The sequence below is a fragment of the Gossypium arboreum genome, chromosome 5, assembly GCF_025698485.1.
Source record: "Gossypium arboreum isolate Shixiya-1 chromosome 5, ASM2569848v2, whole genome shotgun sequence".
Taxonomy (NCBI): Eukaryota; Viridiplantae; Streptophyta; class Magnoliopsida; order Malvales; family Malvaceae; genus Gossypium; species Gossypium arboreum.
In genome coordinates, this window is record NC_069074.1 from 39736274 (window position 1) to 39759199 (window position 22926).

General features: G+C 35.7%; 1 pseudogene; it reads left to right on the forward strand.

Moving 5' to 3' along the window:
• LOC108450889 (uncharacterized) overlaps positions 1-17143 on the forward strand; it is a 40008-nt pseudogene extending 22865 nt beyond the window's left edge.
• The last annotated feature ends 5783 nt before the right edge of the window (positions 17144-22926 follow it).

Sequence of the window (22926 nt, forward strand, 5' to 3'; positions counted from 1 at the left end):
TATTATTTCTCTATTCTTTCTCATATATATGAAATTGTTGTTTATATTCCTCACATTTTGTGTATATTGCCATCATTATCTTTTATTTTTCTAGTATATTTTTCGTATGCTTAAATATAATATTACTTATTTTATTTATTCATTTATCGTTTTATATTTTAAAATACTTAAATTTAATATTATTTATTTTTCCTATTTACTTATTTATTTATTATTTTATATATTTAAATTGATGTTACTTATATTTCTCTTTCATTTTTATTTTTTATTTTCAAATTACTTTATTTATTTTGTTATGAATTAATATTCCTATTATTTCCATATCTACATCATTTATTTATTATCACCATGGTATGATTATTAATGTCAACAATATTGTTATAATTATGTTATTCCTATTACAATATTTATTCATTGACTTATTATTTATCATTCTATCTATGTAGTCATTTTAAATTATCTCATATTCGCTATATCATACATTAAGATTCAAAGCTGTAATACTTACCAGGAGATGGAATGACTACTGATTAAATTAAAAGCCTTAGCTTCCAGCTTAGGAAGGAAGAAATAGAATTAGACTTAAGAAAAATTGTCAGAGAGTGACACTGAAGGAATTAATTTTTTGATAACCCTAAAATTTTACATTTTATTCAATTTAGTCCTTAAACTTAGGATAGTTATAACTTTCAATTCCTAGCCTCAAATTAAAATTCAATTTCAAATATTCTCACCAGGTACCTTAAAATTTCTATTTCTAAAATAGTTTCATAACAAGTTTTATATTTATTGAATTTGGTCCTTAATGTAACAAAGTTAACAATAAGGTAAATTAACTTTACAATCTAGTCTTTTCATATTCTAAGCTTAAAATCTATCAATTTCAAGCCTAATTTTTTAAGAAATCAACAATGGAAACTTTTAAAAACTTTAACAATTTTATAAATTGGTACATGCCTAGCTAAATCAAGCTCCAATGACCTCAATTTCATAAATAAATACAAGAAAATAACTTAAATTTAACTTAGAATTTAAGGTCGAATGCCATAGAAGTTCTCCTAGGTTTTTCTTCTTTTTGGATGGTGAAAAAGGAGGTTGAAGATGAAGAATGTTATTCTTTTTCTCATTAGTTTAGCTTACATAAGAAGATTCGGACTTAATTAACTAAGTTTAGTAACTTAATCATGGTTTAATTGAACTAATCAATTCATTAAGCAAACTTAGTGGAAGATATCATCACCATTCACTAACAACCATAGGAAAATGGTTTATTTACCATTTTAAGCCTTTGATTAATTGCTATATAAGTCTCTAAGCCATTGGCCAATTAAAACTCTATAGTGATTACACTTTTACAAATTAGTTATTAGCCTTAATTAGCTATAATCACACAAAATTACTGAAATATTTCCTAATATATTTTTATATTCTCATCATAAATCTCGATTTATGAAAATAGGATTCTGAAACTACATTTTCCAGTACCACTGAAAATTGGGTTGTTACACCATGGAAATCATTGGATTTTTTTACTAAGAGAGTTTTTTGTTTTATATCTGATGTGTATTGAAATAGTCAGGATATGGGGAGTAAATTAATTACAACCATTTGCTGCTCATTGTGACCTTGAGCAACGACATCGCCACCTGTATTTTTCCTTATTTCTCATCGTGACATTAAATGTTTGTTGTCATGACGTGATTCACTATTTCCGAAAGGACCATTTTGAAACAAGTTCAAGAGACCTATATTAACTTGTATAATCTCAATCACGACCAAACAATACATTTACAATATCATATGAGATAAAATATACCAAACTGATACTTCGGAATAAATTAAACAAATAAGTTCTAAGGTTGACCATTTTCGATACAAATTCGATTTAAACCTTAGGTACATGCCATTTACAACCAAAAGGGAACTTTACAAACTTTTTTGAGTCAGAAATGGTCCTCTAGATGCTGTCTTTAATTCCTGAGACTTTGAGAAATTCCTAAACCTACGTACGAGAAAAACAAATCGTACGTGAGCTATAGGCTCAGTGGTACATTTATTATTCAAGGCATATAACATAAGCATTAGCAAAACATTTCAATACTATACATGCATATCTATATGCAAATAACATACTAATAATTTACATTTTTGGTTACCATACTTAACATCATTAGTATTTGTACTTGAATATGCATATAACCAAATGTTATTTCATCACAACTCGATTTCAACATTAAGCATTCAAAAATAAATATTTTTCACATATAACATATTATTTGTGATACATAATTCACTAGTTTCTAGAGTCTATTGATTCATTTGAATCCATTTTGGCCCCTACGGCTCGATTTCATTTGATTTGTATAATCAGTTATGTGATTTCAACATTTCTTTCGCATTTAATTACAAATCATTCAAATAGTTTCATTTTATACATATTCGCATCATTCACCAAGTTACGTTCATACATGTGTAAACTGTTTAACTAGTGCTCTCCATTTGTAGAGAAAGGTACAAGAGTTCCGGTTGAATATGTCTTGACTAAATAATATTATTTTCATAGAAAATAAAAACCTACTCTAACTAGAGTAGGGGGCCGGTGGCAAACCCTTGGTTTTTTACTAGTGTTGCCGCCCCACACATGTTATGGGAGGGCTAGATTAGGCCTGTCATATATTGGGTCCAATTATATGTGTTTTCTAAACTTTTGATGCAATACTTATAATTCTATCCAACCCAATATTTAATCAAAATAAATTTTATATAATCAATTAATTAAATTAACTAAATTAATTTCATAATTAAATATTTTTATAAACCTAATTTTAATTTCGTTAAAGTCATGCGACTTTACCGTAATAGAATCTATGAGGAAATATATTTAATTTCCTTAAACAACAATTTTATAATGACTAATTAATTTAATTCAATCTTCAAACTTCAATTATTTAATTATAATTAATTAAATAATAATTCAAGAACCTTAAATTAATTGTCAAGTCAATTTCTGTGTTTAGCGAGAAAACACATTCATTGTAGATAGTGATACGTGCAATTTGTTTCTCTTACTTCATCGTTTTCATTTATTTTACTTTTATTGGTTATACATGCAATTCATTTCTAATTATGTAACGCCCCAAATTTTCGGGAATTCTGTAAAAGTTTGGAAAATTAAAAATTCTGTGTTCTGCTTGTTAAGTGTAGGTTTAATTGTGATAGTGGGCCTCTAGAAGGCCCAAGCTTAGGATAAAACCCGATAGTTTTAATTAATTTTAATTCCATAAGAGAAAAGGGGTTCTAGTTAATTGGGCTTTTAGGTATTAATTGTGTAAAATAAATCACAAGGAAGCATGTGGTAAAGTGGCTAAGTGACGCCACTGGGAATGCTATAAGTGGCATGTGGATGCTTGGAAGGACCCAGGTTCAAGTCACAATGACAGCAAATAAGGGATTAATTTTTACGAATGGAAAAGGTAAGTAAAGGATTTAGGAGCTGATAAGGGATAGGATTTAGGAGCAAATAAGGGAGGAAATCTAGGAGCTGATCAAGGAACAAGAGGTGGCCGGCCAAGGGTTTCTTTAGGGGGTAAATTTCGGCTAGGTCAAAAGCTAGGTATAAATTCGGCATTTGGGAGTGTTGTGCTGTTTTTTTCCTTTTCTGACCATTCTTCCTTCTCTTCCTTTCTTTTCTTTTCTTTTTCTCTCCATCTATCTTCCTTCTTCTTTCCCTAAAGCCGAATCCTTCCATTATTCTATTCATCTCCATCCTTCCCTTCAGACGTTTCAAAACCTTCATAGCCTATGGCCATAAAAAGCCGAAATCCCGAAAGCTTGATTCTTTTTGTGCCGATTTCTTATAACCAAAACCACATCTCTTCTCTTCATCATTTGTGGCCGATTCACCAGCCCTCTAAAACCTCAAGTTTTGACGACAAGACCATAGGAAAACCCTCTCATTTTACCTTTCTAAAAACAAGTTGCAAAAAGCCGAAAACCCCACATTAAAAGGGACTTGGCCGAATATTAAAGTCACTGAAAACTCAACTTTTGTTATCATCTGAGGGCTTAGATCTACATCAGGATCGAGTGGGAAACTCATTGGAATCATTCACTAAGGAATCGGTGGTAAGTCTTCTCCAAAACTTAGTCTTCTTACATATTTTAGGAAAGCGAAATCCCAAAAGTTAGGGAGGTTGTCGATTTGGACTTGTAACCACGAGGGTCGTAATAACTATTTTGTTTTGGTAATAGCGTGATTTAGAGGTGGTTGATCAAGGGCTTGGACAGTGGAACGATCGAATCTTTGGAGTTAACCATCTTTCGGCAAGAAGGTAAGAGCAATAAGGGTGTTAGGCATGTTTGGCGAATGTGGTAGGGGACTATATACTCAATCTTATTTCGATATTTGGAGTAATATTAAGTGATTCAATTGTAGGCGTTCGTGTGTAGATCTCGTCGAGGAAATCCCAAAAGCAGTGTGTAATCGACACCTTTCATAGGCTAGATCAAAAAAGCCGAAAAGTCGAAATGCTGAAAAGCCGGTATTTTGGGCACTTGCGAGTGTGCGAATGCTCGTAAGACGTATGGGTAATTATTACTGGTAATCAAAAGTGATAAAACTGCAGTACGTGCGATTTCGTGCGTTTTGATATTTTGGGCTTAATGGGCCAAAACTGGGTTAATGGGCCAACGGGCCCAATTCGGTAAGAACACTCGGTAAGTGTTTCTGGCTAAACATAATGGCTACGATATGCATAAAAACCTTAGAAATAGTTAGATGTACTAGAATACCCCTATGTATGCAAAATTACCATTATACCCCTATGTATGCAAAATGACCTCTATACCCTTAGGGTTAATTTTGTCTGAAAAGCATGATGAATTAAATCTGTATGATGTATGCCATGAATGTATATCTGTTGCATGGGGACATGGGTTATATTATGGAGGAAGCGTCCTGGTGGCTATGCCACAAATTATCTGCTCGTGGCCCCGCCATAAATTATTCGATTCGGTGGTACCGCCACAAAATATCTCAGATCTGTGATCTGTCACATTTTACAGATGTCGGCACCATGCTGCATATTTCTATGGCGTAGCGGTTGGGTGGGTCGAGTAGTCTCCCACATGGTGAAAGGATGGTACGGGGGTGTATGTGGTTGGATATGGTTGGGTTTCTGCGTAAGCATGATATATCTGTTTTGGTCTGTTCTGGGCCTATGGGCTTTATTCGAAATGCTTGCGGGCTAAGGCCAACTTATTCTATCTCTGTGGTTTGAACCGATTTAGGCTATGGTTGGGTTGAATTACACATGAGTTTCCCAAAACTCACCCTTATTTTCATCCTCGCAGTAATCCTCAACCATAGTGGGCTTGGAGTCGTGAGGATTTGGACGCCACATGTTTCTACAAACTGGTTTCTTTCGGTGAACTGGACGTCCCTTTAATTTCATCTATGGTTTTGGGTTTTAAGTGTAATAAGGCCTTTTAATTATTTTTATGTTTTGTTTTACTTTTATTATTTTATTTTACAATGATGAAAAAAACTATGATGACTAAGGAAAAATGGGTTAGCTTTAGGACGCGTTTTCAAAAACATTAAGGGACTTCAAAATAACACGATTACAAGTAAGACTTCCGCCAAGCAAACGTTTTCAAACTTAATCATTTTCTTAAGATAGACATAACCAGACGGTTTTCTCAAAATTATACGAGTCGTTAAGGTGTGGCAATGGTGGTGCGCATGTCTAGGATTGGATCCGCAGAGGGAGCTTGGTACTTAAGCAGTCCGACGGACTCACCTCCTCTTCTTCCTGGTTTCCTACCTGGTGCATAGCTTCTATTCACCTTAACCTGCTTTAAAAAGTATCTTTTACAACCCCAACTAAGTTTTCCAAACTAAGTAAAACGGAACGTTTTGAACGCATCGATGTGGCGCACCGGATCCGGTCATAACGTCTAGGCTGGGTTTGGGGTGTTACATTTAGTGGTATCAAAGCCAAGTTGCAACAACTCGGCTATGGAATGGGTTTACAAAAATGAAGATTTTCAAAAAAAAAAATCAGTTTTTAAATCTAGACTTCTGAAGGTGGCATTTCGAATCTCCAATTAAGCCCGTAAGTATTCGAATTTTTCGAATATATTCAATTATCTGTCAGATTTGAAACTTTACTAGAATACTCTAGATAGGATGCTACTGAAACCCTAGAAAAGCTTGCTAAAAAGATCAAAGCGTAGCTAGACGTCGATTCTATGAAAACCATCTCTGAATTACTGTTTGAATCATAAAACATCTGTAATAATCACTGGAATGCTAAAATTAATGCATAAAATTCGTAATCAAATAATACGATATGAGTACGCGAGCAGCTCGAGGCAGAGGCCGTGGACGAGGCCGAGGAAGAGCTCGAGCGGGATCTTTATCTTCAGGACATATGCCAGCGACAAAAGCACCGGTACCTTTGGCAATGGAAGTGGAATCTCATGATCATGGTGCCGGGGATGACGCCCTGTCGCAGGCAATGCTTCGAGTTCTAGAAAGGGTTGCCGGGGCAAGTTTGGGCAACAGAATTCGATGGTCGATTTCTGAACGACTCTGGGCTAATGGAGCAGAGACTTTAGGGCCGTATCTAGTGTAGCCCCGAATGTGGCGGAATATTGGTTGGAGGCCACGGAACGAATTATGGATGACTTGGACTGCTCGTGGAGCGGTGAAAGGGGCCGATCGTTCTTTGCGAGATGAGGCTTATCAGTGGTGGCTCACCGTGAGGGATGGAACCCCAGCTGATAGGGTTACTTGGGAGCTGTTTAAGACAGCCTTTAAAAGAAAGTACGTCGGGGCAAGTTATGTGGACGCCCGTAGGAAAGAATTCCTAAATCTGGTCCAAGAAGGCAAAACTGTCGCTGAGTACGAGGCTGAATTTCTGAGGCTGAGTAGGTATGCTGTGGGAATAGTTGCAACAGAGTATGAGCGTAGCGTTCGCTTTGAGGATGGACTCAGAGATGACCTTAAGGTGCTGATTGCTCAGCGAGAGGGAGCGCATATCCAGCGGTTACGGTGGAAAAAGCTAAGATCACGAGGAGGTAAAGCGTCTTGAAAAGGCGAAACTGTGAGAAAGATTGAAACCGTTTAGGAGGATTTTGGACCTTCAGGTGGAGCAAACAAGAATGCCAAAAGGGTGAGAGTGGAGGAGCCAGTTCGAGCCGTTCCGATGAATGTGGTTAGACCGCCAATCTGTGAGGACTGTGGTAAGGTACACTTGGGTGAGTGTAGGAAACGTTCGGTGCTTGTTTCGATCTTGGTCTATGGAGCATGAGTTAAGGATCGTCCACGAGAGTGATCGAGCTCAGTTCTTTGTCTGAGAGGTTGTTCAACCCATGAGAGGTGGACCACAACCACCGAGAGGACGTGGACAAGGTAGGGCGAAATGGGAATGGAAATGGTTGAGGTCGAGGGCACTGGCAAGGGAGCCGAAATCTCGAGGCTCGATAGCCGACATTGGTGTATGCTGACTCGTCGTCGAGAGGAGGGCGACGCTTTGATGTCATAACTGCACGTTCTTAGTTTCTAATATGCCGATAACGCCTTGGTGGATATTGGATCTACTCATTCTTATGTTGCGTGTGCCATATCTGGGTCTTTGGGAGTGCATTCGAGAAGATAGTGAGTGGGGTATCGTGCTAAGTCCCATGGGTCACTCGGTTAGGGTAGACAAGCTGTATAAGGATGTACCCTTAGAAACTCAAGGTAGGATCTTTCCTGGCAATCTAATGAAGTTTCCGTTTGGAGAGTTTGATCTCATTCTGGGAATGGACTGTCTTGTTAAGCATAAGGCGACTCTGGACTGTGCTGCTAAGCGAATGGTGCTAAGGACCACGGAAGGGGATGAGGTTATGGTGATAGGTGAACGAAGGGACTATTTGTCTAATGTGATATCGGCATTGAGGGCTGAAAAGTGGATTCGGAAAGGTTATGAGGCCTATTTGGCATTTGTAAGTCAAACAGATGTAGAGGGGCTAACAGTGGATAAGGTTAGAACTGTAAAAGAGTTCCAAGATGTCTTTTCGGAGGAGCTTCTGGGATTGCCTCCCAACTGAGAAGTCAAATTTGGAATTGACCTGTTGCCTGGGATAGCACCAGTGTCCATTGCACCATATAGGATGGCACCGAAGGAGTTAGTGGAGTTAAAGGCGCAAATTCAAGAATTGTTGGATAGGGGCTTTATTAGGCCAAGTGTGTCTCCATGGGGAGCACCGGTGCTATTCGTGAAGAAGAAGGATGGGACGATGCGCATGTGCATTGATTATAGCCAGTTGAATAAACTGACGATTAAGAATAAGTACCCTCTGCCAAGGATTGACGATCTGTTCGACCAGCTTAAAGGAGCTTCTGTATTTTCCAAGATCGATCTTCGATCTGGATATCATCAGTTAAGGGTCAAGGAGGCAGATATTCATAAGATAGCATTCAGGACTCGTTATGGTCATTATGAGTTTCTGGTTATGCCATTTGGACTAACAAACGCTCCTGCAGTGTTTATGGATCTGATGAATCGTGTGTTCCAACCTTTTCTGGATCGGTTCGTGGTCGTCTTTATTGATGATATTCTGGTATATTCGAGACCAAGTAAAACATGATGAGCATCTCCGCCTGTGTTGCAAGTGTTAAGGAGAAGGAACTTTATGCGAAGTTCACAAAGTGTGAGTTCGGTTGAGGAGGTAACCTTTTGGGGCATGTGGTCTCTGCAGAGGGATTAGAGTGGATCCTCGAAAGATTGAAGCAATTTTGGAATGGAAGCCACCTAGGTCGGTTTGAAATTCAAAGTTTCCTAGGATTGGCGAGTTACTACTGAAGGTTTGTGGAAGGTTTTTATGTGATGGCAGCATCTCTCACAAAACTTATAAGGAAAGGAGTACCGTTTGTTTGGACGGAGAAGCGATAAGAAGCTTTTGAGAGGTTGAAGAAAGTTCATCAAGCACTGTGTTAATTCAACCGAGTCTGAAAAGATTTTATCAGGTGCGGTGATGCATCACACGTAGGTTTGGGTTGTGTGTTGATGCAAGAGGGTAAGGTAGTTGCTTATGCGTCTCGACAACTTAAGCCTCACGAAGGAACTATCCTACTCATGATTTGGAGTTAGCGGCGATGATCTTTGCGCTTAAAATCTGGAGACACTACTTGTATGGGGAAAGGTGTATTATATACACAAATCATAAGAGTCTCAAGTATTTGCTGACTCAGAAGGAACTGAACCTTAGGCAAAGAAGATGGATCGAGTTGCTTAAGGATTATGATTGTTCAATCGAATATCACCCAGGCAAGGCTAATGTGGTAGTCGATGCTCTAAGTCGTAGAGCTGTATCTGATCTGAGAGCAATTTTGCTCTTCTAAGTCTGTATGATGATGGAAGTCTGTTGGCTGAATTGCAAGTAAGGCCAACCTGGGTGGATCAGATTAAGGAAAAGCAGTTGAAAGATGAGTCTTTGGTCCCTCGTTTTCAACAAGTTAAGGAAGGGGAAACTTCTGAATTTGGGTTAAATGATGATGGGGTTCTGTGTTTTCGAGGTAGAATTTGTGTTTCGAAGGACTCTGACTTGAGACAATCAATTTTGAAGGAAGATCATGGGGGACTTTGTGCCATGCATCCTGGAGGGAATAAGTTGTACCATGACTTGCGAGAACTGTATTGGTGGCCTGGACTTAAGCGAGAGGTAACTGAATTTGTGGGGAAATGTCTGACATGCCAGCAGGTGAAAGCTGAGCATCAGTTACCTTCTGGATTATTGCAGCCAGTAAAAATACCACTTTGGAAGTGGGAGAGGGTAACCATGGACTTTGTGAGTGGGCTACCCTTGTCACCATCGAAGAAAGACTCGATATGGGTGATTATGGATAGGTTGACCAAGTCGGCTCATTTTATACCTGTTCGAACAGACTTTTCTCTTCAGAAGTTAGCCAAGTTGTATGTGGCGGAGATTGTGCGACTGCATGGAGTTCCGGTTTCGATTATCTCTGATCGGGATCCTAGATTCACATCTCGATTTTGGTAAAAGCTACATGAGGCGTTGGGAACGCGATTGAACTTTAATACGGCTTTCCATCCCCAAACTGATGGTCAGTCGGAAAGAGTTATTCAGATTCTGGAAGACATGTTGAGGGGATGTGTTATTAATTTCCGAGGTAGTTGGGAGGATTACTTGCCTTTGGCAGAGTTTGCATACAACAATAGTTATCAGCCGAGTATTCGAATGGCACCTTATGAAGCACTGTATGGGCGAAGGTGTCGAACACCTAGTTGTTGGACTGAACTGGGGGAGCGACAAGTTCTTGGACCTGAGTTGGTGGCGAATCGAGGATAAGGTCAAGTTAATTAGAGATCGGTTAAAGGAAGCGTCGATAGGCAAAAGTCGTATGCGATCCGAAGCGTAAGGAGATTGAATACTCGATGGGCGATATGGTCTTCTTGAAGGTTTCACCTTGGAAGAAGATACTAAGGTTTGGTAAGAAGGGCAAGTTGAGTCCGCGGTTCATTGGGCCTTATCGGGTTTTGAAGCGAGTTGGCCCAGTGGCTTATCAGTTGGAATTGCCTTCAGAGTTAAACAGGATTCACTATGTTTTTCACGTCTCCATGTTAAGGTGCTATCGTTCTAACCCTACTCATGTCGTGCCGATTGCAGAAATTGAGGTACGAACTGATTTGACCTTTGAGGAGGAGCCTGTACAAATATTGGATCGAGACGTTAAGGTTCTGAGGAGGAAATCTGTACCATTAGTGAAAGTGCTTTGGCATAACCATGGCAGAAAAGAAGCAACTTGGGGGCCAGAGGAGGCAATGCAACAACAATACCCTCATCTGTTCGGATCAGGTACATTTCGAGGACGAAATTTCTTTAAAGAGGGTAGAGTTGTAACGCCCCAAATTTTCGGGAATTCTGTAAAAGTTTGTAAAATTAAAAATTATGTGTTCTGCTTGTTAAGTGTAGGTTTAATTGTGATAGTGGGCCTCTAGAAGGCCCAAGCTTAGGATAAAACCCGATAGTTTTAATTAATTTTAATTCCATAAGAGAAAAGGGGTTCTGGTTAATTGGGCTTTTAGGTATTAATTGTGTAAAATAAATCACAAGGAAGCATGTGGTAAAGTGGCTAAGTGACGCCACTGGGAATGCTATAAGTGGCGTGTGGATGATTGGGAGGACCCAGGTTCAAGACACAATGACAGCAAAAAAGGGATTAATTTTTATGAATGGAAAAGGTAAGTAATGGAACTGAAGTGAAAGTCTGTCAGGAGAGGATTTAGGAGTTGATAAGGGATAAGATTTAGGAGCAGATAAAAGAGGAAATCTAGGAGCTAATCAAGGAACAAGAGGTGGCTGGCCAAGGGTTTCTTTAGGGGGTAAATTTCGGCTAGGTCAAAAGCTAGGTATAAATTCGGCATTTGGGAGTGTTGTGCTGTTTTTTTTTCTTTTCTAACCATTCTTCCTTCTCTTCCTTTCTTTTCTTTTCTTTTTCTCTCCATCTATCTTCCTTCTTCTTTCCCCAAAGCTGAATCCTTCCATTATTCTATTCATCTCCATCCTTCTCTTCAGACGTTTCAAAACCTTCATAGCCTGTGCCCATAAAAAGCCGAAATCCCGAAAGCTTGATTCTTTTTGTGCCGATTTCTTATAACCAAAACCACATCTCTTCTCTTCATCATTTGTGGTCGATTCACCAGCCCTCTAAAACCTCAATTTTTAACGACAAGACCATAGCAAAACCCTCTCGTTTTACCTTTCTAAAAACAAGTTGCAAAAAGTCGAAAACCCCACATTAAAAGGGACTTGGTCGAATATTAAAGTCACTGAAAACTCGACTTTTGTTATCATCTGAGGGCTTAGATCTACATCAGGATCGAGTGGGAAACTCATTGGAATCATTCACTAAGGAATCGGTGGTAAGTCTTCTCCAAAACTTAGTCTTCTTACATATTTTAGGAAAAGCCGAAATCCCTAAAAGTTAGGGAGGTTGTCGATTTGGACTTGTAACCCTGAGGGGTCATAATAACTATTTTATTTTGGTAATAGCTTGATTTAGAGGCAGTTGATCAAGGGCTTGGACAGGTGGAACGATCGGATCTTTGGAGTTAACCATCTTTCGGCAGTAAGGTAAGAGCAATAAGGGTGTTAGGCATGTTTGGCCGAATGTGGTAGGGGACTATATACTCAATCTTATTTCGATATTTGGAGTAATATTAAGTGATTCAATTGTAGGCAGTTCGTGTGTAGATCTCGTCGAGGAAATCCCAAAAACAGGTGTGTAACTGACACCCTTTCATAGGCTAGATCGGCAAAAGTCGAAAAGCCGAAATGCCGAAAAGCCGGTATTTTGGGCACTTGCGAGTGTGCGAATGCTCGTAAGACGTATGGGTAATTATTACTAGTAATCGAAAGTGATAAAACTGCAGTACGCGCGATTTCGTGCGTTTTGATATTTTGGGCTTAATGGGCCAAAACTGGGTTAATGGGCCAACGGGCCCAATTCGGTAAGAACACTCGGTAAGTGTTTCTGGCTAAACGTAATGGCTACGATATGCATAAAAACCTTAGAAATAGTTAGATGTACTAGAATACCCCTATGTATGCAAAATTACCATTATACCCCTATGTATGCAAAATGACCTCTATACCCCTAGGGTTAATTTTGTCTGAAAGGCATGATGAATTAAATCTGTATGATGTATGCCATGAATGTATATCTATTGCATGGGGACATGGGTTATATTATGGAGGAAGCGTCCTGGTGGCTATGCCACAAATTATCTGTTCTGGTGGCCCTGCCACAAATTATCTGTTCTGGTGGCGCTGCTACAAAATATCTGTATCTGGTGACTCTGTCACATTTTCAGATCTGCGACCATGCTGCATATTTCTGTGGCGTGTAGCGGTTGGGTGGGTCGAGTAGTCTCCCCACATGGTGAAAGGATGGTACGGGGGTGTATGTGGTTGGATATGGTTGGGTTTCTGCATAAGCATGATATATCTGTTCTGGTCTGTTTTGGGCCTATGGGCTTTATTCTGAAATCTGTTCTGGGCTAAGGCCAACTTATTCTGTCTCTGTTGTTTGAACTGATTTAGGGTATGGTTGGGTTGAATTACACACTGAGTTTCCCAAAACTCACCCCTTATTTTCATCCTCGCAGGTAATCCTCAACCATAGTGGGCTTGGAGCTGTGAGGGATTTGGATTGGCCACATGTTTCTACAAACCTGGTTTCTTTCTGGTGAACTGGACGTCCCTTTAATTTCATCTATGGTTTTGGGTTTTAAGTGTAATAAGGCCTTTTAATTATTTTTATGTTTTGTTTTACTTTTATTATTTTATTTTATTATGATGAAAAAAACTATGATGACTAAGGAAAAATGGGTTAGCTTTAGGACGCGTTTTCAAAAACATTAAGGGACTTCAAAATAACACGATTACAAGTAAGACTTCCGCCAAGCAAACGTTTTCAAACTTAATCATTTTCTTAAGATAGACATAACCAGACGGTTTTCTCAAAATTATACGAGTCGTTAAGGTGTGGCAATGGTGGTGTGCATGTCTAGGATTGGATCCGCAGAGGGAGCTTGGTACTTAAGCAATCCGACGGACTCACCTCCTCTTCTTCTTGGTTTCCTACCTGGTGCACAGCTTCTATTCACCTTAACCTTCTTTAAAAAGTATCTTTTACAACCCCAACTAAGTTTTCCAAACTAAGTAAAACGGAACGTTTTGAACGCATCGATGTGGCGCACCGGATCCGGTCATAACGTCTAGGCCGGGTTTGGGGTGTTACAAATTATCTTGAGTTAGAAGAGGGACCGATCAGACATATATAAAAAAGGCTCAAATAATTTATAATCAAGCTCCCATTTTTTGTTATTAATTTTAACATTATTTAGTCACAAAATCATTCCACTAAAGTGTCGTGATTGATCTCTCCCTTATTATATACCATTACAAAATCTACTTAACTAGTGCTCATCCAATGACTTTGTTATAAATGTGTTACCCTAATAGAATATCCTTAATCTCTCTGGGATAAATCTGTTATCTTAATATGATCCTATTTTATCTCATAGTAACTATTACATCTTCTTTCAAGAAAATTCAATTACTATAAAATAATAATTATTTAATTTATCACAAAGAAAAATGACTCATGACCACGTTTACTTTCATCTATCATGTAATGTTGATGAGAGAATATCATTTACCCTTTAATTTGACAATGAATTTCACTATTATGAATGATGCTACATATTGCAGAAGTTGTATACCCAACGTACAAACTTTTGGTTCTTTATCTATTCGAACTCACAATTTCATTTATATTAAAGTATACAAGTCACACATACATAGTTCATCATTCACTTAGGATCAAGGTAAGTCACACTATGAACGTCACAAGTTAATAAATCCATAAACGGATCTAGGATATGTTCTACTTGGGTCTTATCTGATGTACTAATAGTCAAGCTAGTTACATCTATGGCTTTATCTTCTAGGAGTCATCCGCTACAATACCTAAAACAAGACATCTATACTATATGGCCAAAATAATATAAATCATATTTTAACGTGACCATGTGCGTAGTTTACCTTATTTCTAAGTTCTTTATTCATCTCAAGATTGTGCCGTTTTAATATCGAAATTTTGTAGGCCATTACACTGCCGTTTGTATACAAAAGACTCTATAATATTGTTTTAGATATATCCAAATCAAACATATGGATTAACATAAGCATAATACAAAAGAGTTCCATGAATAAGTAATCAATCATATGGAACAAATTGCTTTACATCAAATGCTCTAAGGAATACTACTATCACATTATCAAGTTTGAGCTTGAGCAACTTTAGTTATCAAAAGAGCAAAATTCGAGTGCCTTGATAGCTCTTTTACAAAATAAATTATTTTAAATTAACGTTTTAATTTTTTTAATTTAAAAGCAACATGTTTTAATGTTTATAGTATAGTATTTTATAATACTATAAATTTAATTCTTCCGTGAAATAAATTATATAATATAATATAAATTTGACATTATGTCTTAAATAAATTTGTAAAGTAAAATATGTTGAACTTTTAGATATTATAAATATATATAAGTATAGGAGAACAATTCATTTTAAATTAATGTCTTTAATGGTGATTTTATATAAAATTTCACCGCCATTGCTCTGTTGTATTCAAATATATATTGTATCATTGATTTTAATCTCATTGTTATGGAAATAATCACACCACCACTACCACTATTTTTAATTTCAGCTTAATTCATTTTTTGGACTTTGTTTATTTATCATCACCTTTTAAATTTCAGAAAAAAATTCATATTTAGATAGATAGCTTAACTTAAAAATTTTAAATTTTTCAGGTTTATATTTTAAGTTTGTATTTGGTACTTTAAGCGAATAAATTTTTTTATTCCACAAGCAACCTTAAAAATTGTTATTTGTTTCTTTTTTAAAATATTTTATTATATTCTTGTAGGGCATTTGCCAACTCCTAACCTTACCCACAGACTCTAAAAACTTTAGGCACATTGTATCAAATATTTTACCTTATATCTTTTCCACAACCAAATTTAGGACAAAATTCCATATTTAGTAAATAAACATCTAATAAATACATTCCATAAAACATATATACATTTTAATGTCAATCTAAAAGGTAATAGAAAAATATAAATATAATTAATATTCAAAGTCCACTTTTATTCCTTCCATTTTATGCATGTATGCTAGCCTATATTAATGTTGAAACAACAAAATAATTATAAATCAAATAATTGGAAGTTTAAGGTTTTTAACCTATTTTAAATTTTTCCTTAATTTTACTTTATACATAGAAAATAAATTCTCATTATTTTTGACAGACTGATAATATTGAAAACTTTTATAAATTATTGTGTTTAGAGCTCTATCGGTGTTATCTATTTATAGGAGAAATGGAAAATCTTAATTGAATTAGTAGAAAACAAATAATATTTATTAATAGAAAACTAATATTCTAATTTAGATATATTTATTTAATAAATTTCAAACACTGAATATATTTTTTAGAGATTTCAAAGAAGTACGTGTTGAAATATGTATAGAATATAATTTTGTATGCCAAAAATATATGAAAAGTGAAAAAGCACAATGTAACCATCTTCAAATCCCTCCAATTTAGGCATCAGCCAATAAAATGTTTTATTGACAAGTATAATTAATATAAAGCCTCTTGTCTCCAAACCAACCCATTTCATCTTTATCAACAAATTGCCGCCATAATATATAAAAAATAAATAAGTGAACCCAACCTGCAGGAACCTCCCACAAAGATGCTTCTGAATGATAAATACATTACAAAACTTGAGTAAATGATAAAATACCATATTATCAGCTGTATCACAAGTCATCAATTTTAGCGGTCCACCATAATTTTTTGGCACTTCATAATTTTGTCATGGCTTTCGTAGTGAAAGACTGATGTTTTAAATTGCTCATTGCTAAGATCTCTATATATTGCTTTTCCCACTTGGATTTTCTGCACTAAAACATCAAATAGAAGTGACTTAAAAGAAGATAAAAATGAAGAAGCAAGTAATTTGTTCGACTGTCTTTTCTCTCCTTTGCATTCTTCTTCTTTTTCTTAGTGTTGAAGCTCAGACGTGCAGCCCTAGTGGCAAGATCAAAGGGAAAACCCCTCCACCAGGGCAATGCAACCAGGAAAATGATTCTGATTGTTGCAAGGATGGCAAGTGGTACACAACATACAAATGTTCACCCCCTGTATCAAGCCAAACGAAAGCAACACTGACGCTTAACAGCTTTGAGCGAGATGGAGACGGTGGTGCACCATCTGAATGTGACAACCAGTACCACTCCGATGATTACCCTGTGGTGGCACTTTCTACAGGGTGGTATAACAACAGAAAGAGGTGTTTGAATTATATCAACATCCATGGCAATGGAAAATCTTTGAGGGCTAAAGTTGTGGATGAATGTGATTCTACTATGGGATGTGATTGCCCTAACAACATTGTTGATGCCTTGAAAGCAGTTTGGAAGGCTCTTGGAGTGCCTGAGAACGACTGGGGCGGAATAGATATCTACTGGTCTGATACTGATTAATCACTTTATCCATATTTATATTTATAATGTATATGTTAGACTAAAGATTTGTTGTGCGTCTTAGTTAACATTTATGTTACTATTAATGTAAAATATATATATGCATATATATATATATTATGTATTTTGAGCCATAAATTATGTTTTATATCTTCATCATTTGCTCTATCCTTACTTCTTACTTGGAGAAATTCTTAATTAATTCTCGAAATTAGATGAGTGTTGGATTTGGTATGCGTTCGATAGGGGTGTAAATGAGGAACTTATGCTAACAGATTATTAAAAAAAAATTCGAGTTTGATTCAAGAAAATTCGAGCCAAGCCCAAGCTTGATTGAGCTTTTAGTATTATTATTATTATTATTATTATTATTATTATTAGATCACTTTTCTTCCTATTTTGTATAGATCATGAAGAACAAACAAAGGAGATAATATACAAATGTTAGAGGTTGAACTCTAAATAAACTAAAACAACCGATTAATCTACAGTCTCTTCTTTGCTTCTTTTGCGGCCAAATTTGGCATGTTCCAAAGGGTAAAATTAATTTTAAAACTTGATCATCAAAGTCGTTGTAGTATAGTGGTCAGTATTCCCTAAATGTCTATTTGGAGACAGTGAAAGCAGTTTGAGTTTAATTTAGAGTTTTACCTTTGAAACTTCGTTTCATGTTTTCAACTGTTTCAATTAACTTCAATGACTGGTGTCAATTAAGCAAGAAAATGAGAGAAATTTGATAGAAAACATGAACGAAATTACAAAAAAAAAAGCCTTAAACTAAACAATGGTCCTCAAACAATAACGGCTTTTCAATTTATGTACTTAAAACTTTTCTTTTTTTGTCAGAAGTGCTATTTGAACTTTCATTATGTTAACATTATCGTTCTTTCCGTGAATTGCCATTTAAAATAATTGTTTGAGCCAACTAGAGCCTGACACATAATCAAAAAATAAATGTTTAAAACTTGAGTTGTGAAATTTTAGATTCAAAATGTTCAAAAACATTTTTGAATTATTCGGGTTTTTTATTAAAATTGATATTTTAATTTTCATAAAGTGAAACCAAGACTCTAGCGCCGATTCAAGTAAGAAACTTTGAACTTTAGATACGCTTTAGATACTTTTACATTAGTTACTTTAGTAAAATTGTTTACCTCTAGAGACGGTAGCAAATTAAACACTCTCTAAACTCTGATAAAACTCTAGATTTAGGATTTTTCATTAAACCTAAGCTAACCCATAAAACTTTGAAATTGTAGATAAGATAATAAGTACGCAAGGTGCACGATGTCTTGGTACTCATGCGCGAGGAGCAAAAATAATTCCACTTTTGTACGAAACAAGATTCAAACTTGGAAACTAATGGCAACCTAAGACTCAATAAAATTGAATTTCATATTTTATTCAACCTCTAACTCAATTTCCACTATTTTTGATAATTTTTTAAAGTTAGACTACTACTAGTGTCTAAAACTATTTTAGTGCAAAATGTTGATTTCCAAGTTTATAACACCCTTATTTCCTTTCTGTACAAATTTTTTTGCATCATTTTCTCTTATTTCTCTTATTTCTCGATAGTAAGCAATTTCAGCTTTTCACTGCATCCCATTTTTTACGTTTCGGGTACACACCTGGTATTGTTTCTGACACTCCTAAGCCTCTAGAGCCTAAAAATAGACCAACATATCTCCAGATTAATCACTTAATTCGTTTTTAATCAACCAATTTTGGAAAGAACTCGACTAAAAACCTAACAAAACCCTTACCTTGCTTAAGTAACCACGACTTCGCACAATCACAGAGTCAATTCAAAACCACTAGCCACTTGATTAACTCTTAAACACCAAAAAAGAATCCCCCTTTTAGAGATTAACCAATAATGATTAACAATAGACAAAACCATTACTTACCGAACAGGCACAACCAACAATGAACAATCGAATTAGTTGAAAAAAAAAAAGAAATAGAAGGGGAAAAAATAATAGAAATTTCAGTAGCAACTAGGGGAAAGAATCAGCAGAGGAGAGAAAAGAAGAAGAAGAAAAAGAAGAAGAAGAAGAAGAATAAAACGTCAGAAAAAGTTATGCAAGAAATAAATCTAACCTAACAACCTCCACCCCTTACTGTACTACCTGTTGTACCTCCGATTGCACTTCCACCTCCAGTAGTGATTGAATCTAATAAACATATTTTGATTAAGAAACTTAGAAAGTGTGGTGTTGAAGCATATAGCTTGTAGTCGACAATAGTAGCTGTGGTTCCAATGGAGAAAATTTCCTGGGAATTTTTCCATACCGAGTTTAAAAAGAAATATTTTGGAAAAAGGTATTTGGACAAGAAAAAGAGAGAATTTCTTGAGTTACGTCAAGAAAATAGATCAGTACCTGAATATGAGAGAGAATTTGTATATCTCAGTAAATATGGTCAAGAAATTGTGCCTGCTGAAGAAGAAATGTGTATTCGGTTTGAAAATGGTCTGAATAATGAAATTTGAAGGATGATCGAAGGTAATGAAATACGAGAATTCGTTGTCCTGTCTGATCGTGCACAGAAAATGAAAGAAGTGTACAACTGTAAGATACAACGAGATAGGCAGAATTAAGAGCTCCTATGGAAAATCAATGAGACATGTTTACATTGTTGATAATTTATGTCTGGTAAGTATCTTTGACCTTATAGAAGTTTTGTTCAGTCAAGTAATACCTCATAACCTTATTCCAGCGACGGATACAGGTTAGGAGTGTTACATTTAGTGGTATCAGAGCTATGGTTTAGTCAATTCTCGGACTAACTTAGCGTATGTGAGTCTAGCTATACATGCCATATTACTATTTGTGATAGTGTGACATCTCCCGGCTCTAACGAAATTGTTTTGTAAGACAGATATGCTTTCCAACCGAGCTAATTCTGATAGTACAGAATGTTATACTCAAACGTTTGATTGAAAATGTGTTGGTGATGAGTTGAAACTCATAAAAGTATGAATCGAAATGCATGATATTCGCTATTGATAAATGTTATAATTATATGAGTATATGAGTTGTGATGTTGGGTATATAATTGTTGTGTGAATATTTTGATTTGGAATTTATGATTTGATTTAGCGTATGAGCTATGTGTTAAGTACCAAGTGATCATAAGTAAATGATTGCTAGATGTTTGAGAATGCGGAATTAGTAATGAATTGTTCGTTCATAATAGTATGTGTGATGTGCATGCTTACGTAAGAGTTAAAATTGTTGGCTTTACAACCCGCACCCCCTCATTGGTAAAGCATTGTAATGAGATCCGTACTATATGGCTTAAATAAGCTTACAAGTGTGGAATGATAGAGTCTTGTAATTGAAGGATTAGTACTGTGATCAGATAAGAGAATGAGTCCGCAAGTAAAGATAGTAAAAGAAAAGATATTGGATCGTGTTGAAGGCCATTTGTAATATGCAAAGTCACTGTTAAAAGAAAAGTTGAATTAGATGAAACCAAATATTCAGGTATGATATCTAAAGAATATATTAACTGGAAGTTCTTCCGAATTGGCCTCTGCTAGTGTTGGGATAATGAGAAATTAGTGATGTCAGAGATAGACAGTAGAATCATATTTGAATTATAAAGATATTTGAGCACAACGATTATAGTCGAATGGTTTATGAGAACTCTTCTGGGTACTCTATGTGTTCAATTATCCTCAGAGGTATGTGAAGCTGTATATTTTCAGATGAAATTCTTATCATATGAGAACGTTATCTATATATATTGGTATATGAAAGTATTGTTGGGCTGTTCGGGCTACAATCAGCATTATTATATCTTTCTCTGGTATTCTATTTCATTTTATTGAAAGAAAAGATTGATGATTAAATCTGTGTGATGCTGGTATTCTGCTCCTGCTGGTTGTTGATCTGCTTAGTATACATGAAGATTATATTGTTTCTGTTACTGTTGATTCCGGTGCATATGAGTGACGCTTTACTTCTGGATTTCCTCTGAGACATCATTGAGATATCTGTCATCTGATATGGGTGCTTTCTTAAAAAGATCAGTATAGTGATATTTGAGAATTACAGTATCTTTGCTTTCTTATGATTCTATATGGTTATCTGTGAAAAATATCTATTGAATGATTGTAATTATATTTCAATTTCTCTTAGGTTCAAAATCCATTATTGATAATTGGGACATTATATATCTATACGATTGAGATGTCAACCTTATTATGGCACTATGATTTTAATTTATCTGATGGTTGTGGCTTTAGTATGGTTCAAAGCTTCGTTGATTAATAATGGAAAAGTTATTACTTGACAGTCGAGATCGATTCAATTGTTTAGTTTGATTAGATTAGTTGCTTGAAGGATTAATGGAAATAAAGTTTGAATGTTCACGGATAAATAGATGAATATTCTGAATGCAGGATTCATATTCTAGAAGATATGATACAGAATTATATCCATCAGAATGATTTTATTGAGAAATGTTTTTATAGATCACGACTGGAAAGTCTGAATGATGTGATATTTATCAATAAAGTGGTAAACAGTTGAAAAAATTGTTAATTGAAGCGTCAGTTCTCAGGTAAAGAGTTATTCGACAGAGGAATTAAAGATGGTTTGAACTGTTGAAAGATTATGAGTCAGCAATTGATTATCAAACTGGGCAAATGATTATAGTCTTTGGGGTTCTGAGCGAGAATCTTTATGTATTTTACGGCCGATAATCATGTGATTAATCTTATCAAATGATGAGTAGTTATTGGCTGAGCTAGAAACTAAATTGATGTTTAATTAGCAAATTTGTGAGGCTAAGAGGTGTGTCAATGAATTACAAGTTAAAAAGGGTACAACGTAAATTGATTTCTGATTTAGAATTTTAGATTGGAACCGACAAATGTTCGTTGTGTCGAGATAGAGTTCATGTATTGAGAAATCCAGAGATTTTACAACAATTGTGACATCTAGCACAGTAGTAATTATTTGTCCGTACAGGGAGTACTAAAAGAGTGCCAATTTTCATTATTCAAATGGAGACACGAGGATTATATCGTGTTACTAAAATAAACTACTGTGAGCTTTGGGTATGGAATTACTTTGTAACACTGTGTTCTAGAACTTGAAAGCAACCAAGAAAGACATTTATTGTTGGTTAAGTTTGCGTATAATAATAATAGTTATGAGATGAATGTTAAGATAGCATTGTATGAGGGTGGTATGGTTCCAATCACTGAACTTCATTGTATTGAATTGAATTTTTATAAAAAGAATTTCGGGGTCGATGTGCTTGGAAAAACTGAGGGGAAATGAAAGTAATTCATGACCGTCAAAAAACAGTTTCAGATGTGCAGAAAATATATGTGGGCTTGATGCGTAAAAGCTTTGAATTTTCAATTAGAAAATTGAGTATTTGTAAAGGTATTATAGTGGGAATAGAAATTCTAGATTTAGCTATAAAGAGAAGTTGAGTTCACAATTCATCGGATTGAATGAGATTATTATCAAAACTTGAGAAGACCCGTAATGTGTTTCTTATATATATAATGTGATGATACAAATAAGATCCTTTATCTAGGGTATCTCTTACAGAAGTAGAAACTCAGCTTGTTATGATGTATAGCAAAGAGCAGATCATAATCTTAGCTCATGAGATTGAAAAGTTAAGAAATCTGAGGCTAGGTGAGAAATTGTTGAGGTTGGTGAAAGAAAATCACTAATTTATTCTCTGGTAAGATTTTCGGGGACGAAAATCCCCAAGGGGGGAGAGTTGTAACAACCCGTTTTTAGGGTTAATCG